We start from the raw sequence: 25,065 nt of genomic DNA on the forward strand, positions 1-25,065 counted from the left end.
TTATGTCAAGTGTCATGTAATTGTATTTAAAATTGATATTGCCTTTCGTTCCTATTTCTGGGGTTTTGTAGGTCTATATCTGGGGTGTTTGGGAGTCATATGCCCACAGGTGGTGCAATGGACTTCCACAGCACCCAATCCAATCCTCATCCGCAGCAACATGCTTAGGAATTGACCCAGCTCCAGACATCTGAGTTAATTCCAGCAAACCCATTTCCTATATTCACGTCTGGGATGGGTACAGGGTCCAGAGTTGGCAAGTGATCCAATTTGGCTTTATCAGACCACAGGGAAGGCCCTTTGCTCCATGATGACAAAGAGCCTCCTTTTCCCCCAGTGGATGTGAATTATGAAGCTTGAGCCCCAAATACTGCTGACAGCCCTCCTCCCACAAAAGGGGCCCAGCTAGAGGGTGAAGCTAACGCTGGAACAGCATTAAGGACAGGGGGAGTAGCAAGGTCCTTGTTTACATTTTTGAACCGCTGAAGTCACCAATAACTAAGCCCACACAAGCACCTCTGAACTTCCTATTAAGTAAGATAAGAGATTTCCTTGTTGTTGAAACTATTGGAAACGTCGTTATTTGTCAGATGGTGCCAAAAGCATCCTCCCAGTTAAAAGTAGCAAAAGCTAGAGTGGAGTTTTTTGGTAAGTTACTCTTCCTATGAAATACTCTTGAGTGAAGGAACCATATCATATCCATAACCATTCTGTGTGCCATCACATAGAATTAAAAGAATTTTAAATTTTTGTCCATCTATTCTAATTTACATTTCCCTGATTATTAGGGAGACTTAAATTCCTTTCTGTATGTGTATTAGCCTATTGGATGTCCCCTTCAGTGAACTGCTTAATTATATCCTTTGCCTATTTTTCAGCTGGATAGTTTATCTTTTTCATATTGATTTTTTTAAAGTTATAAATACATTATTTATATAATTCTTGTTATTTACTTGTTTACTTGTTTACTTGTTTACTTTATTTACTCCCTGGAAATACCTTCTCCCATTCTAAGTTTGTTTTGATCTTTGCTCTTGGTCTTTTACTGTGTAGAAATTTTAATTTTAATATACTTGAACTTATTTTTTCTCTATTGTTTGTGCTTTTCTGATACATTGCTTAAAAATTATTTCATACTTATAGAACATAAAGATGTTCTCTTATTTTTTTAATAAAAATAAAATTTTCCGGGCTTCCCTATTGGCACGGTGGTTGAGAGTCCGCCTGCAGGTTCATGCCCCGGTCCGGGAAGATCCCACATGCCGCGGAGAGGCTGGGCCCGTGAGCCATGGCCGCTGGGCCTGCGTGACCGGGGCCTGTGCTCCGCGACGGGAGAGGCCGCAGCAGTGAGAGGCCCGCGTACCGCAAAAAAAAAATAATAATAATAAAATAAATAAATAAAATTTTCATTGTTTACCATTAGATATTTACTGCACCAGGGATCTATTTTATATTTAATGTTGGATGGGTTCCTGAGTATTTTTTCTGTACGGATTGCCTGTTTTTCCAGAACCATTTATTGAATAGAAAGACTTTTTCCTCACTGATATGTAATGTTAACCCTGGCAAATACCATTTTCCACATAGGATCACCTTTGTTTCTAGGTCTCTAGTCTGTTTTATCGGACTATTTGTATATACCTATACCTGTATTACACAGTCATCATTGAATAGCCATATACTAAACATCTGTATCTTGGTCCCTTACTTTTCTATACACATTTCAGTATCAGTTTGTCAAAACCATCCTGTTGGGACTTTGGTTGATATAGAGACTAATTTTAAGAGAATAGCTTTAAGACATTTAGCCATATCATCCATGACATGGTATAATTATTTCTCCATTTTTAAAGTTTTACATACTTTGGTGAGGAGATAAAACCCTTCAGTAATCTATAACACTTTATCATGTATTCTAAAAGATAAAACAATCAAGTAACAAAAATACACTTAATGTTTTACTCCCTTGAAGAGATGATCAATATCAAACTCTCCTTCATTATGTTGAACAAATACTCTCACTCTCTTTTTACAATGTATTTTTTTAAAATCTCTTTTCAAATGTAGTAGCTGTAAGATCTGAGGTATGTTAGTCCCTGGCTCTGGACTCATCTCTTCCTGGATGCAGATCTTTGGTAAAAGACAAAACTATATTTAAAATTTTGAATTCATGGGATGTTTTTCTCCATAGTTCCTTCAATAATGTTTTCTAATTTTTCTCCAAAACAGAATTTCTCATCTTTTATTGAGTTTGTTCCTTGGTTTCTGATATTCCTTGGTTGCTGATATGGAAGATTTCCTATTTTCTATTATATTTTTAAGTTAGATATTGCTGGAGTATAGTAACATTCAATTTGTATGATCATTTTATATTAAAGTTATAGATATATACACACAGTTTTCTTGAAAAAAAGTTGAACACACCAACAGTGCTGGTGAGAATGTAAAGTGGTCTAGACGCTTTGGCAAATAGTCTGGCAGTTCCTCAGTATTAAACACAGAGTTACCATATGACCCAGTAAGTCCACTCCTAGGTATATAGTCAGGAAAAATGAAAACGAATGTGCACACAAGAGCTAGTATGAGAATGTCCATAGCGATATGATTAAAAGTACCCAGAAAAGTAGAAACAGCCCAAATGTTCATCAACTAATGAATGGATAAAAATGTGGTATATCCATATGATGGAATATTATTCAGCAAAGCAAAGGAATGAAGTACTGATACAGGACACAATATGTTTGAACTTTGAAAACACTATGCTAAGTGAAAGAAGCCATTCACAAACAGTGACATGTTATATGTTTCCATTTATATGAAATGTCCAGAATAGGCAACTCCATAGAAACAGCATGGGCTGGGGGCGAGAGGCAGGAATGGGGAATGACTGCTAACGGGTGTGGGATTTCTTTTGGGAGTGATGAAATATTTTACACTGATCGTTGTGACGGATGCACAACCCTGTGAATATACTAAATATAATTGAATTGGACATTTCAGTGGGTGAATTGTATGGTGTGTGAATATCTCCATAAAGCTTTTTTATGCAATTTTTAAATTAATTTTTATTGGAGTATAAATTGCTTTACAATGTTGTGTTCGTTTCTGCTGTACAGCAAAGTGAATCAGCTATATGTATACATATCTCCCCTCTTTTTTAGACTTCCTTCGCATTTAGATCACCACAGAGCACTGAGTAGAGTTCCCTGTGCTATACAGTAGGTTCTCATTAGTTATCTATTTTATACATAGTAGTGTATATATGTCAATCTCAATCTCCCAATTCATCCTATCCCCCCTTCTCCCCTTGGTATCCGTAAGTTTGTTCTCTACATCTGTGTCTCTATTTCTCTTTGCAAATAAGTTCATCTGTACCATTTTTCTAGATTCCACATGTAAGCAACATTATACGGTATTTGTTTTTCTCTTTCTGACTTATTTCACTCTGTATGACAGTCTCTAGGTCTATCCACATCTATGCAAATGGCACTATTTTGTTCCTTTTTATGGCTGAGTAATATTCCATTGTATATATGTACCACATCTTCTTTATCCATCCATCTGTTGATGGACACTTAGGTTGCTTCCATGTCCTGGCTATTGTAAATAGAGCTGCAGTGAACATTGTGGTACATGACTCTTTTTGAATTATGGTTTTCTCAGTGTATATGCCCAGTAGTGGGATTGCTGGGTCATACAGTAGTTCTAATTTTAGTTCTTTAAGGAACCTCCATACTGTTCTCCATAGTGGCTGTACAGGAATGGGGAATGACTGCTATTTACACTCCCACCAGCTGTGTAGGAGGGTTCCCTTTTCTCCATGCCCTCTCCAGCATTTATTGTTTGTAGACTTTCCGATGATGGCCATTCTGATAGTTGTGAGGTGATACCTCATTGTAGTTTTGATTTGCATTTCTCTAATAATTAGTGATGTTGAGCATCTTTTCATGTGTTTGTTGGCCATCTGTATGTCTTCTTTGGAGAAATGTCTATTTAGATCTTCCCCCCATTTTTCGATTGGGTTATTTGTGTTTTTGATATTGAGCTGCACGAGCTGTTTGTATATTTTGGAGATTAATCCCTTGTTTGTTGCTTTGTTTGCAAATATTTTCTCCCATTCTGAGGGTTGTATAAAGTGTTTTTTTTTTTTTTTTAAGTTTAAGCTGAAGAGTCTAGAGATAACTTCCATTTACAAGAAGTATGAGGGGATAAAGAAACATGTTAAATGATACCAGGAAGTAAACATGTAAATCCAGAATAGAAAATAATCTACAAGACAACTGACCCAGTTTCTTCAGGAAAGGAAAAGGGAGGGTAGAGTACTCTGGTTTGTAGGAGACTCAGGAGACAAAACAATCAAATGTGTTGTGTGACCTTGCTTGAATCCTGATTAGGCCAAAGCAAGTGTAAAAAGAGTTTTTTGAGATTATTGGGCAACTGTGGTTATGGACATGGAATTGGGTGATACAAAAAAAGTTATTGTAAATTTTGTTGTGATTGATAATGATATTGAGGTCTTTAAGGAAATATCTATATTTTTAGAGAGCTATATTGAAGTGTACAGGGGGTTAAGCTCTCCAGGATTTGTTTTGAAAATATTTTAGCAAATAAAGAAAGGGGGGAAAGAAACAGATAAACAAAAGGACAAAAGAATTTAATTTTTATTGTTGAATCTGAGTGATGGATATTCTATTCTTTCTCGTACATGATTGAAAATTTATCCTAAAAAAGATAGGAGGAGGAAGGAGAAGATAAATGATTTATATAAATTTGACATTGTATGTATTGAAGACATTTTTTAAAACAAGTTTTTCAGTACTTTTAATATATTTCTGAAGAGTTATTTAAGTTCTTGAGGCAGTTTTGTTGTTAATTCTAACAATGTACTTAGAAAGAAAGCACAATATATTTATAAATGTTGGACTATTGGAGTGGTATACTCTATAGGAAAGGTTTGTAGAAGAAAACAAGTATTATGAAGTTCCCTAAAAAGTTATTAGAAAAATCAGTTAGACATACAAATAAAATGATAACATTTCTAAGGTACACTAGATTTTTAAAATTATGTTAATAATTGAATATTAATTCTTAAGGAACAACTAAACATAAATCATTATTTCTGCATACAAAAGCCATCCTTGCGGACACTAAAGAGTCACATCAATCGTACAGTTTAAAGAATAACAATAAGATAAACAACAGTGCACCCATCCTCCCTCAGATTTATATACTGCTGAATTGAATCTTCATAATTTTATTACTTTGGATGTATCTTTATACGTGTGAAATGTATGAAGGCCAAAAGAACAGTGGCTTAACCATGATAGGAATGCATTTTCTCTCTCCTAACAGTTTAAGCATTCCTGGTGGATCCAGAGGCTTCATGGTGTCAGAAACCAGAGTCCATCTCATCCTACCATCCTCAATTCATGGCTTCCATCCCACACTCTCAGATGGTGTATCCAGGTCTCATCATCACCTCCACATTCCAGCCAGCAAAATGAAGAATGAAATACACTCGGGGCTTCCCTGGTGGAGCAGTGGTTGGGAGTCCGCCTGCCGATGCAGTGGACACAGGTTTGTGCCCCCGTCCAGGAGGATCCCACATGCCGCGAAGCGGCTGGGCCCGCGAGCCATGGCCACTGAACCTGCGCGACCAGAGCCTGTGCTCCGCAGCGGGAGAGGCCACAACAGTGAGAGGCCCGTGTACCGCAAAAAAAAAAAAAAAAGAATGAAATACACTCCTTTTGTTTAAATGGTATCATAAGCTGGTAAAAAAACATCACTTCCCCTCACATCCTCTCCTTATTTCCTTTCTTCTACTAACTTTAGGTTTACTCTGTTATTGTGTTCCTAGCCTCTAGAGTTAAATCTTATTTCTTTTCAGTCTTCCTTGGTTTTTAATTATGATATTTGTGTCTACCACTTAAATTGCATCCTCAGTCCTTAATATGCAGTAATTTCACTTTTTGTAAACTCCCAATATTTAAAAATTTTCAATGATAATTTTTGTTTAAATTAATATTTTTATTTCTAAAATTTTAATTAATTCTTTTTTATATCTTCCTGTTTTATTTATGCTTGGCTGATTTTTAGAAATATAATCTGTTCTATTTCATGGATATAATTTCCTTATCTTGCTGAGTATTCCAGGCATAACTATTTTTAGGTCTTTTTCAGAATGTCCTTTACAAGTTTATCCAGAATCAATTTATTTCCTGATTGTTAATTTTGGAAGCTGTTTTTGTCGTCATTCTGTTTTTTGTTTGTTTGCTTAGTGTTATATTCCTTGATATGTTTTGGAATTGGGATTTGTAGGATAATCTTGTCTTTGACTTTTTTTCCCAAATCATTCTTTCTATTCTGAACCCTCCCTGTCTACAGGGTTTGCAATTGCCTCTGTTATTACAGTCACCTCTATTCATTACAAAGTCTGAATGGACCTCTCTGGCCCTTTATGATAACAGTGAAATCACAGATATAATGGAAGCTTGCCTCCGTTTCTGATTAAGAGGCTGTGTCTTTGTCCATCTACCTCCCCAGATATGCAGTATTTTATACATGGTTCCATCAAGCAGCATTTTTCAATATATATTTTTCTTGAGTCAGACTCCAGCAGTGAACCTATCCCAGCCTCTCAATTTATGGGAATCACTGTTAGCACTATTCATTTTCCAGGAGCTGAATCTTTTTGCTACTCTTTATGCTTGCATTCCTACAGTGTAGTGGCCAATTACTTTACTTCCTGCTTATTGTTTTGTGTTTTTGTTCTGCCATTGGTCTATGGAGACATGTACCCCATGGAGATGTTTGGACCACAAGGATGTCTTACTATGTAGGCAGACATTTTTGTGTTTACTAAAATCTGTTTCTTCTATTTATTTTTTTTTTTTTTTAAGTACATGGTCCTCTCACTGTTGTGGCCTCTCCCGTTGCGGAGCACAGGCTCCGGATGCGCAGGCCCAGTGGCCATGGCTCATGGGCCCAGCCGCTCCGCGGCATGTGGGATCTTCCCGGACTGGGGCACGAACCCGTGTCCCCTGCATCGGCAGGTGGACTCTCAACCGCTGCGCCACCAGGGAAGCCCCTGTTTCTTCTATTTTCACAGCACAAAACTAGCCTACATTTATAACCTCCTTTGCAATTTGGTATGGCCATATGACTAAGTTATGGCTAAGCAATGTGGGCAGAAGTGATACATGACATTTCTAGACCTGTCTCAGAAAAAACCTCTGACACATCATGTCCCACGCTCTCTGTTTCTCTTAGTCATCGGCTGGAAGTGAGGTACTCTTCAGAGATGGAAGAATTACAGAATTGAAGGAGCATGGGTCCCTGAGTCACTGCATGGAAGGCAGCCCCTGGACATCTGATTGAACTTTACGTGAGTGAGAAATAAACTCTTATTGTATTTTACCCCTGAGATTTCAGAGATTGTTAACAGTAGCTAGCAGTAATGACACACAATGTCTTTCTAATTTTGTTTTTATATTTACATGTTCTTTACTGTTTGCCTATTTTATATATTATTGCTATGTGTTTGGGGGTGAAGGGAGGTCTCAGGGAATAAATCCATAAGGCTATTTTGGCCAGATTTCTGACCAGACATTTTGAATAATCTCCACATAGCATTTTCTATTCCTGATCAAGACAATATCAGTTGCACAGAAATGTGAAATAATGCTGTCATTGAAAACTCATAGCAATGTTTCTGTGAATTTTATCTCGACCACTACAGCAACACCCTGTACTTAGAGCAAAGCATGACTCTTAGGAGCCCTGGATTTATTTGCTGCTATTTTAGGAAGCATCCAGTAACAGACTCCTCAACACAAACCCATCAGTTTCAAACTGCTTGATTAGACGTGTTTTTGCCAAACCCCTTAAATATAGGCTATTGCTAGACCAGTGGCTAGCTCTGTGGCAAGACCCCAAGGTACAATTTGTCTAAAGACAATCGGCACTCCCAATGCATCTTCAATCAACTTGTAGTTAACCAAGCCATTCCATAGCAGGAGAGAGCTGCCTTCTTTTATTAGGAATAGGAACGAAGGTCTGAGTCATCTCCACCACTCAAGGCAGGTTTTGCCTTGTGGCTTGACCATATGCCTGCTCTTCCTTTGACACACGGTGGATTCTCAAGAGCATACTAAATATGTCGCCTGAGATTTCTGTTTTGAGATGACAGCAGAAGTACATGCCTCTGCCTGTCAAGTCGGATTCTGTCACGGGGCATCTCCTGCTGGGGTCTTTTGAATTCAGACTTTCTCCTCCCAGCCGTCCTCTCACATGCTTGCTTCAAATTGTTGTCAGCATCATTGCATTGCGTCCGAAAAGCAATTTTGCAGATCATTTTACTCTGGGGTCCTCCCTTCCCTGGGTGCCGCTGAGATTAAGACAGAATAAACTCCCATGTAGTGTTACCACAAGAGGTTTCCCATAATCTTCTCTTTGCATTTTTTCTATGAGTTTACTTATTTTCATTTTTTGCACCTCTGTTTCCTTTGAGTGCCCCCACTGCATTCCCTTCCTAATTTTTTGGCAATCCTTCATTTCTTTATGTTGACTATAAAGAAAAAGTTTCTAAATCCTCCTTAAAGCTCATCTCCCATGGATGCAGCTGTAGAACCAGTTTTGCTTCAGGAGACTCTAACCAGAGTAGAATAGCTTTAAGGAATCTGTGTTTTTGTGTCATGTGGACTTTTCTGGGAAGAAAATCCATAAATTTTATTAGAATCTCAAAGTCAACTGGGACTAAAGAAGTTTAAGGACTATTATTATTGTCAAACTAGTTTTTTCCTGCAACATCCTAGCAGTGAGGGGTGGAGAAAGCTTTTAGGATCGGTTTTTCTAGTTTATAACACACCTTGTCTTTGGTGGGAGCTTCTGTCAACCTCACCAGTAAAAATAATAGATATTTGAACCCAAAGCCCTGAATGTTCTTAAACTTGATAACAACAGGAAGAAAATCAAGAGCAAGGTTAAAGACTTAAGACTGAAATATAATTCCTGTTCTGTTTCAATTGCAATAAAAACTTTCATTTTGAATTAAGTGGTGAGATTAGAGGAAAGGACAAGAGTGGCAGAGCAGGGAAGAACTCTTTGAAAAGCTCTGTGAATTATTTAAAAATCCTAATTACAAATTTAAAGTATAATTGCAATCATTTAATTAAATGTATCATAGAAATTAAAAAATATAAATGGTCACTAATAAAGGAAAGTGAGAGAGGTTAATGAAGAGATTACAATTCAAAGTAATGACACTAATCAATTCTTAGCCTTCAGTATATTAACATAAAAGAGCTAGTTCCTTCTAAGAAATCTTTATTAAAGGAAGGTATTTTTTAAGTCATATGATTCTTCTGCCGTTAATTTTATGAAAGGTCATCCCCCTTTCCTTCCCAATGGTTAATGCAACTTCTCCTGTGGAAATGGCTATCTTCATTTTCCATTTCCATGACTTTCTTGGGGTTTGGCTTCACCAGATGTCCTCACAGATCTGTACTTTCGCTTCTGGCCTCTGGGCGTTTGTTCCTGACCCCCCTCAAGTCATCATTACCAAGTGTCTGATCAGTTGGTGTCTAAGAGCTTGATGGAGCTTGAATCCTACTGGTGACACATAAGCAGCTGTAGACCAAGTGTAGTCAGAGCTCAAATGTTTCTTCAGGGTCCATTGCCTTGCTTGACTCTGTAGTCAACATTCCTTACTGTGAGCCCAGCTGGCTGCTTTCTCTCCTCATCTTCACTTCATGAGCATTGCCCTCCAGAGCTTTCCCCAGCAAATCTGCTATGGAGTCCCAACAGCAGTAGGGGCTCAAGATACCACATACAGAGAACAGAGAAAGAAATCCCCCCCAACAAGCCCCAGCTTCTATTGTAATGACGCAGTTTGCTTCCTGTTCCTGATCAAATCCTTTATAGGAATTGCTCATATACGGTAAAAATATTTTTAGTCTCTTTTCATTCTTTCTACTATTTGGCATCAGCTGAGTAACAGCATCCCCAAAAGTCAGGAAACCCTTAAAAAGGAGGAGAGGCCCAAGGCCATTGAATCCATGAAATGGATAATCAGCCCCTGAATAATCAGGATCTGACTGTACCGTAAACAACCTCCTCCCCCCTTTCTGGGAGCCAAAGGCAAAGCACAGCCAAAAACTCTCTGGAGGAGATCCGAGAGATTTCCTTCTGCACACACCCTGCCCCCAACCCTACCGTGCAGTCAGGACCATAAACAATCCCCCTTCAGCTCAGACATATCTTTCTACACATGAGTAAATTTTCTGGACTTGAACATGAATGCAACTGACTGGCTTAGAGTTTGCATAAGCACTGCTTTGTGTCTCTCTGAGTTTTCCCCAGTGCACATTTTTACATCTGCTGGCAAAGCCAGGCAGTGGCACTCAGAGGGGCATTTGAAACCGCATTTTTTGGCTCATTAAATCTATTCTACCGATGTTGCACCCCATGTCATTCAACCTATTTTCAAGCCGTTTTCTCAATGGGGCACTTCAAGGAGGTTGGGCATGGATTTTGCTAAAAACTGGATTGTGTCCATAAGCCTCATCAAAGCCAGTTTATTCTCGGGCTCTGGCAACCTTTGAATAGCTCTTCCACCTTTGCAGGGCTGCCCCACAAAGCCTGCTCTGCACAGTTTGCCTGCAAACCAAGACGTTTATTTCATCTTGTTGCTGAAGTCTTGGGGGCCGCGAGGTTACCTCTAGTGAGGGAGGAGGGTCTGTTTCCACCTCACAGCAAACAGCCGCCACAAGTATGTACAATCTCAGAGGTCTCTTTGGATACCTTCCAGAGCCCGGCCAATCAGGGAAGTGCTAGAAGCACAGAATGCTTGAAAACATTAGAAAAACATGCCTGACTTGGAGCTTTCCTCATTAATTAGGATGGCCTACAGAATTTGTTGACTCTAAGTCTGAGAAGAAAAGAACTTACTTGGTTAGTAGCTTGAAAGAGCAGTGATTTTCTTTTCTGTGTCGACGTGCAGTGGGCAGTACAGATGGTGGGCAGGAGCCGGGAGGTTTGTCCAGGTCATGGCTGCAGTTCTGTCTGCGTGAGCCCCAATCTCTTCCTCTGTGAGCTCCTCCATTTCCCTCTCCGGTTGCAGTCCTAAGGGTGTTAGCCCTCACAGAAAGGGTTCTACATCCGAAGCTGTTCCTGTTCTCTTTCTTTCCTGGTGTCCCAACTCCCTACCTGGGAACACTGTAGTAAACTGACCAAGCAGATGCCTGATTAGTGCCAGAGACTTGTTTTGCTCTATTGAAATATACCCTGGGGAGCATGTATCTCTCGATTTGGGGGTAAGCTGAATATTAAGCATTAGCTGCCTGGCTAAAGAAGCTGGAGCACTTCTGTGATGTCTGATAACAGAAATTCAGCTCCTTAGACAGCTGAGATACAAAAGGCCTTAGCCAGGGCAATTAGGCAAGAATGAAATAAAGGAATCCAGGTTAGAGAGGAAGAAGTTAAACTATATTTTCAGATGACTTAATCATGGTTATAGAAAATCCTGAGGAATCCACTAAAGAACCATTAGGATTAATAAATGAGTTCATCAAGTTTATGCAAAAATCAACTGTATTTCTATGCAGGAGCGATGAGCAAACCAAAAATGAAATTAAGAACGAATTTCATTTATAATAGCATTAAAGTAATAAAATACTTAGGAATAAATTTAACCCCCCAAAAAGGTTAGACCCGCTACACTCTGAAAACTACACACATTGTTGAAACAAATTAAATAAGAACTAAAAATGTGGAAAGATACCGCAGGTTCATGGATCAAAAGCCTTAGTATTAGTAAGATGGCCATACTGCCCAAATTGATCTATAGATTCAGTGCAATCTCTATCAAAATCCCAGCTGACTTCTTTTCAGAAATTCACAAGCTAACCCCAGATTCATAATGAAATTGAATTTGAAGGGATCCAGAACAACCAAAATAATCTTGAAAAAAAGAACAAAGTTGAAGGAGTCATACTTCTCAACTTCAACACTTATTACAAAGCTACAGTAATCAAAACAGTGTGGTACTGGCATAAGGACAGACATATAGATCAACAAAATAGATTTGAGAGTCCAGAAATAAACTCTCACATTTAGAGTCAATTGCCTTTCAACCAAGATGCCAAGACCTTTCAATGGGGAAAGAATAGTCTTTCAACATATGGTGCTGGGACAATGGGTAGACATGGAAAAATAAATTTAAAACAAGAATTTGGACCATATCAAACACCATATACAAATCAGAATAGATCAAAACCTATGCAATAGCTAAAACTAAAACTCTTAGAGGAAAACATAGGTGTAAATTTTTGTGACCTTGGGGTAGGCAGTGGTTTCTTGGATATGATACTAAAAGCATAAGCAAATAAAGAAGAGACAAACTGGGCACAATTAAATTTTGAAACTTTTGTGTTCCAGAGGATATCATCAAGAAAGTGAAAAACCACAGAATGAGAGAAAATTTTTTGTAAATCATATATATGATAAGGGACTCATATCTATAATATATAAAGAACTATTGTAACTCAACAACAAAAAGACAACCCATTTAAAAAATGGACAAAATATCTGAATAGACATTTCTTCAAAGAAGATATGTAACTGGCCAATAAGCAGATGATGCTCTACATAATTTGCAATCAGGAAATGCAAATCAAAACTATAGTTAGATACCAATTAACACCCACTAAGATGGCTGTAATTTAAAGAAAATAACAAGTGTTGGCAAGAATGTAGAGAAAATTGGAACCTCATATATTACTGGTTGGAACATAAAATAGTACGACTGCTTTGAGAAACTGTCAGTTCCTCAAATAGTTAAACAGAATTATCATATGACCCAGCAGCTCTACTCCCACATATATCCCCAAGAGAAATGAAAACAAAAATGTATGTCCACATAAACATTTATACACTAATATTCAAAGCAACATTGTTCATAATAGTTAAAAGTGAAAACAACCCAAATGTCCATTGGTAGATATATTAGTAAATGTTTTAAAGAGAACAGAACCAATGAGATATATATATATGTTGTTCTGGATATATATGTGTGTGTGTATATATATATATATATATATACACACACACATATAAATATATGTATATATATATGTATATATATATACACACACACACACATACACACATATAAATATATATATATAATGAAATTTATTATAGGAATTGGTTCACATGGTTATGGAGGCCAAAAAGTCCTACAATCTGCCATCTGCAGACTGGAAAATGAGGAAAGCTGATAGTTAATTCAGCCTGGGGCCAAAGGCCTGAGAACAAGGGGGCCACTGGCATAAGTCCCAGAGTCTGAAGGCTTGAGAACCAGGAGCTCTGATGTCCAAGGACAGGAGAGGATGTATATCTTAGTTCAAGAAGAGAGAGATAAAATATGTCCTTCCTTTGCCTTTTTGTTCTATTTGGCCCTTCAGTGGGTTCGATGAGACCTGCCCACACTGGTGTGGATGAGTCTTCTTTACTCAATGGCGGCCAGGTCATATTTGAATATTCTTATTCTCCTCTCTGCCTCGAAAATCCTCCTGGTTTGTAGAGAGAGTGGTCTCATTTTTAGCTTATAAAAGCCAAAGTTGACATTTTCTGTTGTTGTGTTTTGTTTTCAAGGCTCAGGCTAGCAAGCAACAAAGGCTTGAGGGACCTCACTTCCTGTCTGGCTCCCCAGCTCCCTGGAGACTTGAATCTCAAATAAATGTTTCTGTCAGGAGGCTGAGCTCCCAGCTGTGTAAATTGGTCACAGATGTAATTGCATTTGCCCTCTGCCCTGGAGGAACACAGGCCTGTGGTTGGGGGTTTAGACGTCTCAGAATGAAAGACATTACTCCTGACTCTGGTTAATAGCCGTGAAGCCCAAAATCAGCTGCCACAGACAGGCCAAAGTGTGGCCAGATGTACAGGGCTGTTGCTAGCCAGACTCCAGGCCTGCACAGCCAGTTACCCAAATGGGATCATTTCATTGGCCCGTCGGGCACAGTCAAGACCCAAGCTTTTCCATTGGCTCTTCTTACTTCCAAACATGACTCCAACCACACCCTTCACCCCCCTCCCTCCCTAATGCACACAGGACCTCTGCCAACATCTCCAATCCTCATTTTCTTGAATAGTAGGCAATGGCAGCCCCAGCACATTAACACTGCCCATGATATAACTCCTAGAATCCAAAGAAAATAAACAGAGAAATATGCTGCTGACACCCATCCAGTACCCTGAGATCCTAACACAGGGTTGACTTAATCAAACAGCATTTCAGTGGTGCCTGGCATAGAAATTGAAGCCTAGAGACGAGACCTCAGCAGGGGGCGATGAGGCTGAGTTAGACCAACTCTTTGGGCATTTGAAGCCCTGGATATAGGTAGGACATAACGAGGCTGTCCAGGACGGAGAGTCAGAGCCAGTCTGTACTTTGCTGGGATGGAAAGGGTGAAAAACACTGCCTGACAATCCCTGAAAATACTGTGAAAGGACCTTTACATCATGACAATTCCTCCAGCTAGCTTTCTAAAGATCACCGACCAGGCAGCTGGGTCTTTTGTTCAGGAGCTGCTGGGTAGCAGATCTCCAGGAGACTGAAGATGCGTTGAATGAACTTTTAAACAATGTTTATGGAATGTTCCTATTTCTGGGGTTTTCATTCTCATTAGAGAACTGGCCGACAAGTATGTGCTCCAAGCACTGAGACAGACTTGGACTTTCTTGCACCACCTACTGTAACGGGTCGTGGCTAGGGGTGCAGGCTCTGGGTGCAGGCTCTGCCTGGCTTGGAATTCACGCTCTCCCATCTATTAAACTTGTGACTTGGAGAGTCAATCTCCTCCTCAATTTCCTCATTTGTAAAATGGGAATAATAAAAGGCCATACTTTATAGAGTTGCTAGGAGACTACATAAAATAATTCATGTAACATGCTTTGGAGAGAACCTGGCATATGAGAAAAAGAGAGGGGGTGGTGGGGGGAGAGAGAAAGGAGGAGGGGAGGAGGGGCAGGGGCAGGGATCATCATGTGATTTTTAGCATGCAATTCTGAGTTCAAAGAACTGAGTGATTTGCAAGAACAAAAGTAGGGCTTCCCTGGTGGCACAGTGGTTGAGAGTCCGCCTGCGGATGCAGGGGACACGGGTTCGTGCTCCGGTCCGGTAAGATCCCACATGCCGTGGAGCGGCTGGGCCCGTGAGCCGTGGCAGCTGAGCCTGCGCGTCTGGAGCCTGTGCTCCTCAACGGGAGAGGCCACAACAGTGAGAGGCCTGCGTACCGCAAAGAAAAAAAAAAAACAAAAACAGAAGTATACCAATTCTCATCCAACGATTTATATGAGCTAGTTGTCCAGTGTTTACACTTAGTTATAAAAGCAAGAATAGGAATCAAATTAATGTTTAATTGTGTCTGAGAGCCCTAGAAGTAATATTCATTCATAGGTATATGAACTCAGTGGAGGAAGCACACATCTCAATAATAGATGAATTTCCAATAAAAGTTTACTTTTTACATGTAGTTATCCTTTTCAAAGTATATGAAATATATAGGTTGTTTTGATCAATTGTGTAGGAATAATAAATTAATAGTAACTCAATCCAGATTAATGTTTAACACTTTAACCTTTAGTCACAGGAATTTTTTAAAAACGAATTTTATTTTTTTTGTTGAAGAAAAATATGATAGGGTGATCAGTAAATGACTCTGAAGTATAAAATGTATTATTACAACAGGATATAATTCTGTGGGGAAGTAGAATTGAGATACAAGTTCAAGGAGAAAAAGGAGAAATTTAAAATTTACGTTCATTAAAAAAAGAACTTGTGTATTTTAAATGGTGATGATTAAATGAGTAATGTTCACAGTTTTATTTTAAAATTTCAATATTTGCCATACATCAAACCAGACATTTAATCTTTTGCAATAACTTAAAACTTATGATAAAACCTTTTAGGTGACAGTCTTAAAAATATAAGGAATTGGGGACTTCCCTGGTGGCACAGTGGTTAAGACTCCACACTCCCAATGCAGGGGGCCTGGGTTCGATCCCTGGTCAGGGAACTAGATCCCACGTGCATGCCACAACTAAGGAGCCAGCGAGCTGCAACTAATGAGCCTGCCGGCCAAAACTAAACACCTGGCACAACCAAATAAATGAATTAATTAATTAAATAAATATTTTTAAAATGCAAGGAATTGGATAGCATTACTCTTACTATTGTATAGCATTACTATTACTATCAAAATTACTATGGTATATGTGAAAAATGTTTGAAGATGACCTATTCTACGTGTGTGTGTACATGTAATTATTCCATTGAGACAACTTTTTACCTTCCTTAAGTCCATGGAAATACAGAAGTCAAGTATATGTTCTAGATCTTTTTTTTTCTATGGCAGGGATCCCCAGTCTTTTCCTGGTGTTATGGACTGAATTGTGTTCCCCCTCCGCAAATGCATATGTTGAAACCCTAAACCCCAATGTGATAGTATTTGGAGATAGGGCTTTTAGGGAGGCAGTTAAGTTTAAATGAGGTCATAAGGATGAGATCCTAACCTGATTGGACTGATGTCCTTATAAGAAGAGGAAGAGATACCACAGATCTCTCTCCTCTCTCTCTCTCCCTGCACACTCACAGAAGAAAGGCCATGTGAGGACACGGCAAGAAGGCGGCCATCTGCAAGACAGAAAGAGACCTCACGAAAAACCAACCCTGACAGCACCTTGATCTGGGACATTCACCTCCAGAATTGTGAGAAAATAAGTATCTGTTGTTTAAGCCACTCTGTTTATAGTGTTTGGTTTTAGCAGCACTAGCAGACTGTTACACTGATGATGATCCTTTAAATGATCACTTGGAAAGAAATGTTGATAATGAAAGCTGCTGACACAGATGAGGCAGGTTATGAATTAGGCTGCAAGGTCAAGGTTATCTGGCAGCTGGTGATCAGACTGCTGGCAAATATATGATGACTTCCGTATGGTGAGATTTCCTTAATGATGCAGTAAGAAGACTCACTGTGGGCAGATCACTGGGGAATATTTCCTAGAGGACATGAGGTGGGCAATGAAACATGGAAGGTTCTAGGGGTGGCATTTAGGATGGAAAGATAGTATGACCAATGGCTCCGAGGAGAAGAGGCCATGACTGTGCCAACTGTGAGTAGACCTGAGGCAAATTTTACCCGCAGAGGAGTGATGGGCTCTGTCCCTACCCTGAGATTCACCAGCACAGTTACATGGAAGGGGTCCCCACTTGCTTTGTGCGTGAACGCACTTTGCCCCCCAGTTTGATTTAAACTCTGTTAGGCTAAGGGCTCCTTGACTGACTTCCTCCACCTGCTGGGACCTTCTGCTCTTCTGCATTTCCATCTTGGTATGGAGGGATCACATCCTCCCAGGACTTTCATTATCACCTCTACACTCTCTCCTTTATTTCTGTATCCTTTAGGACATCACATGGCTGCCCACTCCCTCAGACTCCACCCTGCACCCTCTTCATTCATCAACTCCCTCAGTACCTTCATGGACCTCATACAACCTGTGAATATCCTAAAAACCATTGAATTGTACACTTTAAAATGGTGATTTTTATGGTATATGAATTATATCTCAAATTTTAAAGTTAGACTACTATATTGAAAAAAATCATCCCTATAAAAATACAACTAAGAAATGGGCTTCCCTGGTGGCACAGTGGTTGAGAGTCCACCTGCCGATGCAGGAGACATGGGTTCGTGCCCCGGTCTGGGAAGATCCCACATGCCGCGGAGCAGCTGGGTCCGTGAGCCATGGCCGCTAAGCCTGTGCGTCCGGAGCCTGTGCTCCACAGTGGGAGAGGCCACAGCAGTGAGAAGCCCTCGTACCTAAAAAAAAAAAAAAAAAAATACAACTAAGAAACAGATTGAAATACGGAATAATTTTTATTCTGCTAAGATTAAATGTTGGTGTTTGATAATCAATATAAAATTTTATGATATTTGTTTTAAATTTTTTTAAAACCCATTGGTAAATAATTGAACAAAGATAGTGGAAGCATGGGAGAAATGAATAGAGTGAAGGGCATTTCTGTAGGAATGAGTCTGGGTAAAGTGCAGGAGGAGGGAGGCAATGAGAGACTGGTGGGAGATCTATCTGGGAGGAGCATAAATGCTGGCTGAATGAATAGAGTTTCACATTTTTTGTATTAGGGTAAACAGGAAATTAACAGCAATCGCTTTCATTAACATTTGAACAAGTTTTAACACTGCTATACATGCCAGTGGAGCCGGTTTCAGACTAAACCATCTTGTATGGGACGTGAGCTTGCAAATGGAAAGACGAAGAATTCTGAAAACATATGCTGGTGTCAGTTTTTACAGGCAGTGTTTGAATTTGCATTTTAATGTTATGAGAAATGTCTTTAGTGAATAAAGCCTGTGCTTCTGGGTAAAGGATAGTTTACCCTCTAAGGGGTTCTCAATTCTTTGACTCTCCACCTCATTTGGGAGTTCCTGGACCTTCCACATTCTAAAGCAGGGTTCCTCCCAAAGCAATCACCACCTCATAAAATGTGCAATGGGCTGGGCTTTTTATTGAAGGAAACAGTGATACCATCTCAAGAACTTTGCTTTGTTTCTCCCCATCCAAGCAGAAAGCATGTGGTGGTGAGTAGGTACATTATAAAGTTGGAACTAGAAAACATGTTTATGGCATAATGATTACAAGGCCCCAGTAAACACGAAGAAAAAGCAAATGAGGATTTAATATATCATGAATAACATAATTTACTGAGCTTAAAAGATCTTGAGAGAACATTATAGACCAACATTCTCATTTAAAATATGGGAAAACTGAACTCCTCTTCTGGGAAGATGGAGAAGTACTTTTCACTATCCCTTCTGCTAATGCGACTGAAACCCCTGGACGTTATATATAAGACAAAGGTAAGAAAACTCTGAAAGGTGGAGAAAAGAAGGCAGACTAGCAAGGGAATCTCAGGACCAAAGGACCAATTCTACACAATCTCTTCCAGAAAAGAGAAGAGGAAAGATCACTTCCCAATCATGGTTATGAAAAAAGTCTTACCCTGATAACAAAAGCAAAGACAGTACCAAAAGCTACAAAAAGCTATAGCTAACATTATACCTAATGTTGAAAGGCTAATTTCTCCCTAAGACTGGCAACAAGAGAAGGATCTCTGATTTTATTACTTATATTCAACATAGTGCTGAGTTAAAAATACAAAATTAAAAATACAGTACTGTCTATAATCAGTCAAAAAATGGAAATACCTTTTCAACAAATGGTGCTGGAGCAATTGGACATCCGTGAACAAACAAATTGAACCTTGACCTAAGTCTCACACCTTATACAAAAATTAACTCAAAATGGATCATGGACTTAAATGTAAAACATCAAACTATAAAACTTTTAGATAAACAGCATCAGAGAAAGTCTTCAGGATCTAGGGCTAGGCAGTGTGTTAGACTTGACACCAAAAGCATGATTCATAAAAGGAAAAAATTAATAAATTGAACATCAAAATTAAAAACTTTTGTCAGTGAAAGACCCTGTTAAGGGGATGAAAAGGCAAGCTAGAGACTGGGAGAAAATATTTGCAAACCACATCTTTGACAAGGAGTTATATCTAAATAATATAAAGACCTCTATAGTTTCAATGGTTAAAAAAATCAGGGCTTCCCACTGGTGGCGAAGTGGTTTAGAATCTGCCTGCCCATGCAGGGGACACGGGTTCGAGCCCTGGTCCGGGAAGATCCCACATGCGGCGGAGCAACTAAGGCCGTGCACCACAACTACTGAGCCTGCACTCTAGAGCCCACAAACCACAACTACTGAAGCCCGCGCGTCTGGAGCCCGTGCTCCGCGACAACAGAAGCCACGGCAATGAGAAGCCCGCGCACCGCAATGAAGAGTAGCCCCCGCTCGCCGCAACTAGACAAAGCCCGCGTGCAGTAGCGAAGACCCAATGCAGCCAAAAATAAATAAATGGCCCTTAAAAAAAACAATCAACCCAGTTAGAAGACTAATCCAAAATTCATAGACAGACATTTCACTGAAGAACACATACAGATGGCAAATAAGCACATGAATATATGTTCGACATCATTAGGGAAACGCAAACTAAAACCACAGGGAGATCACTACACACCCAACAGAATAACTAAAGTAAAAGACAGTGACTCCAGGAAATGCTGCCAAGGATGCAGAGAAACTAGATCACTCGTCGATTGCTGGTGGGAATGTAAAATTTTACCCTGGAAAACAGCTTGACAGCTTCTTAAAAAACTAAACACACGTCTACCATGTGACCCAGCAACTGCGCTCCTGGATATTTATCCAGAGAAAAAAAAATGTGTATTTATGCAAAAACCTATACACAAATGTTTTTAGTAGTTTTATTTAAACATCTCATAAAGGAAATTTTAAAGGTTGATAGGATCCTAATAGTCATTGAGCATTCAACATTAACTGTCTAATAGAAGGGTAGACCAGATGACCATTAAGTTCTACTTCAAATCTGAAATATTGATTTTATGTAAAAACCTTCTGCTAGGTTTATGAGAGAATACAAAAAACAGGTGTCCCTGACTTCCAAAACTCTCACCTGTAAGGCCAGTACAGACAGGGTTGGAGATAGGGAGACCACTGCAACTGAAGCTGTCTATGGGAATGAGGATACAGATCAGGTGCGTTGAGAGGAGGTAACCTGAAAATTAGCCGTAATGCCCAGGGTCACAGGTGATACATGGAACTTTTGTCAAGGGGAATGTAAGTTGAGACTCTAAGTGAATAGATTGTTCCTAGAGTCAAAGAGGTCAGGGATGAGGTCTGTGTTCTGGAAACGGGAAGGGATGGAGAGAATTGTATTGAGACAGGCAGTCAGAGTGGTGAGGCTGGGTTGTTCAAGATCACGTGCCACCGTAAGGATGTGTATCTCTTTTGTGCAGTGCTCTGTGGTCATTCTCCAAAATTTCCAACTCCCAGTTCTTTGTTTTTGTTGTGTTGAGTGTTTTTTCAAGTTTCTCAGTAAGTATGTGTATGGTGACAACTCTCCACTCACTGTCCTTTCAAATATTAGTCATTTCTGTCTAAAAGAAGGAATCATAACCCACCTCTACTTCTGATGCTTGCTTAGCCCCAGCCTCAGATGATCTCTAGACTATTGGGGGAGGGGGTAGGAGAACACTGCTGACCTTAAACCCTTTTAAATTTACTGCCCTTCTTTTCTTCCCTGTAGTATTCAATAGACCTATTTAACCCAAGTTCCTTGGGATATATATATATAATCCCAGTGTTTGTCTGTCCTTCCTCCTCAGCAGGGTCTGAATTTATCTGATGACTGCCAGCCATACGTCTGTGTCAGATGGGGCTTACCCTTTAGTCTGCCCTATTTGTCTGGTAAATCACAGTATTATTCCGGGTGCTTTCCTATTAAGGCAGACAATCAAAGCATAGGCAGCATCTCTTCTGAGTCTATTTTTCTAATCCCTGCCTTTAAAATTCTGCCCACCACTGGAGTGTAACACCTTTATCAATTTCCTCTTAATTAACTAGACTCTCTTGCAACTATCCCCATCATCAACCAATATTTGTTAAGAATCGCAGAGTGTCATTGTTGGACAGGGAGAGCATTTCATTAGAGCAACTATGAAACGTTACTAATGTGTAGACACAACAGCAGATACAGATATTTGCAATCTGGGGCGTCTGAAAAACTGTAGATTCGAAAGCAAGTGTCAAAGTGCCCTCTAGTGGTGCATACAGCACACTGACTGTCGGTGTCCTTTCTCCAGAGCAAAGGGAACACAGGTTGCAAAGATACAGGACTACTGGAAACCTGGCTTTTTGAATCCTATTCTCAGTTTCTTCCAGAAACCCTGAGATTCAGACAGGATGTGACACATGAAGATTTAAGTTATTAAAAAGAGGCTTCCGGCATCCAAGACCAGGAAGAGATAATGAATACGGAGAGGCTGTAGAAAACACTACATTGTATGCTAAGGATGAGTGTCCTCGGCCTTTCTTACCAGTCTGCTCGGAAAAATTGAGTTCTGCTTAGCAGTTTTTCAGCCAGGAGTGACACTCTTTTATTGGATAATGATTTATTGCGTTATTACACGTTGACCTAGAGGGAGCATGTCCACTAGGCCACTTCTCAATTTGATGACAAGAGAACAAGTTGGGCACATCTCCAGGCGAGGGACCCCAATCCGCTGCCGCCGATCCTCCACAGAGCCCAGAGGCTTTGTGTGCCGGTGTCCTTAGCTACACCAGTAATGGACATGGAGATGTGTGCACATGAATTTTTATCCATCTGTCATGTTTTAGAGGAATTTTCTACATCCTTTTTAAAATGGTAAGTTGCTTTGGCTATCGAGTTAATTTCCTCTCTTAATTCAATGAATTATCCCCCAAGAATCTAAGGCTTTGGTGATCTCTGAGAATGCTTTCAGATGTGAAATAGAATTATCCTAAGTCTTCTCAAAGCTCAGCTTATTGTATGTTGGGCCTTAAATGAGACTTAATTGTACCAGAATTTTACTATATGAGATATTCCTTAAGATGGGTAGCTCACCACCTGACACGTGGAATTCTTTCTATCCTGTGGCAGAGTGGTGTGTGGTTGAGGTGTGTATATTAAGCTTCTACGTGAAGCTGTCAGTCAGAGACGGGGCAGATGCCCCCAATTAATTTCAACATTAACATAAATGTACTGAAATAATACAGTCGATCAAACATACTAGGTGCCACAAAAGAAAATAGAGGTGGTCTTGCATTTGATCAGAAACAGAGAAAACAATGCACCGACAAAAAAAGTTAGAAAGGAGGAGTCCGTTTCATTCCTAAAGAGAAAGTTAGTAAATATGCATATTTGTAAATCTTTGCGTTTTTCAAGGAAGACTTCTTAGGATTTTCATTTGATGTTCTTTTTATTTTTAAAAAGAGGTTGAAAGAAGGCAGAGAGATCAAAGAGAGGAGCTGGAAATTAGGAGCTGTTTCCAAGACAGCAAAAGGGAGGATGAAATGTTATGGATTTGAAGGAGACAGCATTTGACTAATGCAAAGAACGAGGCGAGAGGAAACGAGAGACATCCTTGGCGAAACTGAGAATAGGAAACACGCGACTCAAGTCTGAAGCTTCTGTATTTAAAGCTCCAAACTGCCCTCCGGCTGCCCCCAGCGCCCAACCCCCCTCCCAGCTCGTAGGCCCGCCAGGCTTCTGTGTCTTTTCTCCCTCCGAAGAAATTTCACCTCAGAAAACCAGAGGCACACTGAAACTCTTTACTTCTCGCGGAGGCTGTGGAATTTCAACATGAGGTAACATCTCGGGGAAACCTACCTAGCATGATTCAAAATCGAGGGACGGCCTGTCCAGGGCCCCTAGTAAGTCCGTTTCAGACATCCAAGGGCTGGAAAGTTACTGAAGACAGAAAGTTACAGATTCTCAGAAAAACCACATCCTATAGAAGCACAGCCAGCTTGGATACAGCTGGGGACCAAAACAGATATGAACCCACCCCCTCTTTCCTGCTGTTTGCCCTTTGAAGCCCAATAAAAGATTCAAACGCCCACCCTTTGGTGCCAAAGCCACTCCATGCGTCTGGCCCCTTTCCTCTCTTGGAAAGTGAATAAAAACTCTTTTTCTCCTCTTGCTAATATTTCTGTGAATTCTTTCACAGTCTGCGTTGGCTCACCTAACATTTCATGCTAGACTTTCTCCAAGGGGGGCAAACACTTCTCAGGAGCTGGGGTGGCAGGAGCCTGAGGTTGGGGAAGAGTGAAATGTATGTGAAAGTCTATGTTTAGTCTTTTTTTTTAATTTTAATTAAAAAAATTTTTTTTGAAATATAGTTGATTTACAATGTTGTATTAGTTTCAGGTGTACAGCAAAATGATTCAGATATATATATATATGTATACTTTTTTATATTCTCTTCCAATATAGGTAATTACAAGATATTGAGTATAGTTCCCTGTGCTATACAGTAGGTCCTTGTTGGTTATCTATTATATATGTAGTAGTGTGTATATTTTAATCCCAAACTCCTAACTTATCCCTCCCCTACTATGTTTGTGAGTTTGTTTGTTTGTTTGTTTTCTATGTTTGTGAGTCTATGTTTTCTATGTTTGTGACTCTATTTCTGTTTTGTTTGTTTTCTGTGTTTGTTTTCTACGTTTGTGACTCTATTTTCTATGTTTGTGAGTCTATTTCTGTTTTGTTTGTTTTCTATGTTTGTGAGTCTATTTCTGTTTTGTAAGTAAGTTCATTTGTATCGTTGTTTTTAGATTCCACATATAAGCGATATCATATGGTATTTGCCTTTCTCTGTCTGACTGACTTCACTTAGTATGGTAATCTCTAGGTCTATCCATGTTGCTGCAAAGGGCATTATTTCATTCTTTTTTATGGCTGAGTAGTATTCCATTGTATATATACACCACATCTTCATCCATTCCTCTGTTGATGGACAGTTAGGTTGTGATACATGTTTAGTCTTTAACATGAACACACATTTTGACATTACTCATTAATTCATCTGAGTTCATTTTTACATAAAATAATATTAACAATAACATCACGGTACCATTTATTAAATTATATGTTCCAAGCACAGTGATAAAGACTACATATACATTATCTTACTTAATCCTCTCATTAAACCTCTTAAAATGGGTATCAATATTATCTGCATGTTTACATGAGCAAATAGGCTCAGAATGGAGGCAAAACTTGCCCAGGAATGGCTGACAAGTGGTAATGCTGGGTTTCAAACCCAGGTGTGTCCTGTCAGCAGAATGACCTTGAAAACTGGACCTCTTCAATCAGATAAAGCCATGAGAGAAATCCAAAATTCAATTCGCTACCACTGTAATATCTGTAAGAGTGGCATGATCTCAACAGGCGAGAAGTTTATAAAAAACTTTTCAGGATTCCATCAAGTTCAAAGATTTTAAAAGTTGGCCAGAAGTGAGATCATACGTTAGGCGACAAAACAGGTTGAAAAGGTCGTATGAAAAGGTCTCACTTGCCAAAGCTGACACGAT

General features: G+C 39.5%; 1 protein-coding gene across 1 annotated transcript in view; it reads left to right on the forward strand.

The window, feature by feature from the left end:
* The window catches only part of MYLIP (myosin regulatory light chain interacting protein), a 168,900-nt gene that overhangs the window by 77,833 nt on the left and 66,002 nt on the right, over positions 1-25,065 (forward strand). The window contains exons 10-12 of the mRNA XM_027128438.1: positions 5,353-5,577; positions 7,270-7,384; positions 16,655-16,780. The gene's annotated coding sequence lies outside the window, so the exon portion shown is untranslated. The remainder of the gene's footprint in view (positions 1-5,352; positions 5,578-7,269; positions 7,385-16,654; positions 16,781-25,065) is intronic.

The sequence above is a fragment of the Aethalodelphis obliquidens genome, unplaced genomic scaffold, assembly GCF_003676395.1.
Source record: "Aethalodelphis obliquidens isolate GAN/ISIS:26980383/991018 unplaced genomic scaffold, ASM367639v1 scaffold34, whole genome shotgun sequence".
NCBI lineage: Eukaryota > Metazoa > Chordata > Mammalia > Artiodactyla > Delphinidae > Aethalodelphis > Aethalodelphis obliquidens.